Raw genomic sequence first — 725 nt, 5'->3', positions numbered from 1 at the left:
AGGAGGAGGAGGAGGAGGAGGAGGAGGAGGAGGAGGAGGAGATTTTCTGTTATTGCAAAATGACCTATGACCCCGAGGATGGGAGGAGATGGTGGCGTGCGGTAGCTGCAAGGGCTGGTACCATTTCGATTTCATTGACAACAAGAAGGGAAAGGTAGTGCGGAAGGCGGCTGAGGTCGCTGCTAGCAGCGAGACGACGCAGTGGATCTACCGCCGCGGCTGCAAGAGCAAGACAAAGAGCAAGACAAAAAAGTAGGTACTTCGGATTGAAAGAGCCAGGGAAGGAACACAATGAAGTGAATGTTGAATAATGTATCAATAGTGTAACGCAGTTTGATCGTTCTTTATCCTCCATCGTCTTTCATTTCGATTTTGCTTTTCTTGCCTTTCTCGTCGATTACGAGCCCGGCCCATCGGACTCCACGTACACCACTTCCTTGACGAGAAAAATGTCCCTCCAGTTGTTCACAAATGCAAAGCAGCCTTATCATCCATTCCTGTACATCAAAATCTGCTCTAAGGCGCTTGAAAGAGCTCCTAAATCCCTTTTTTTGACATTCACTCAGATCCGGTGGGGGGGTCCTTTTGGGGACCTCGAAGTGGTGGGTGCGCCGCATGTGAACCACCTTGTTGGATGTAGGCGGCCCTAGGTTTCGTTCTCGATGACTTCTCCGTTGGGGGAGAAGGCACTTATATCCAGACAGCAGTAATTACTATCTTACAAC

The sequence above is a fragment of the Nannochloropsis gaditana genome (assembly GCF_000240725.1).
Source record: "Nannochloropsis gaditana CCMP526 unplaced genomic scaffold scaffold121, whole genome shotgun sequence".
NCBI lineage: Eukaryota > Eustigmatophyceae > Eustigmatales > Monodopsidaceae > Microchloropsis > Microchloropsis gaditana.
This window is presented reverse-complemented; position numbering follows the sequence as displayed.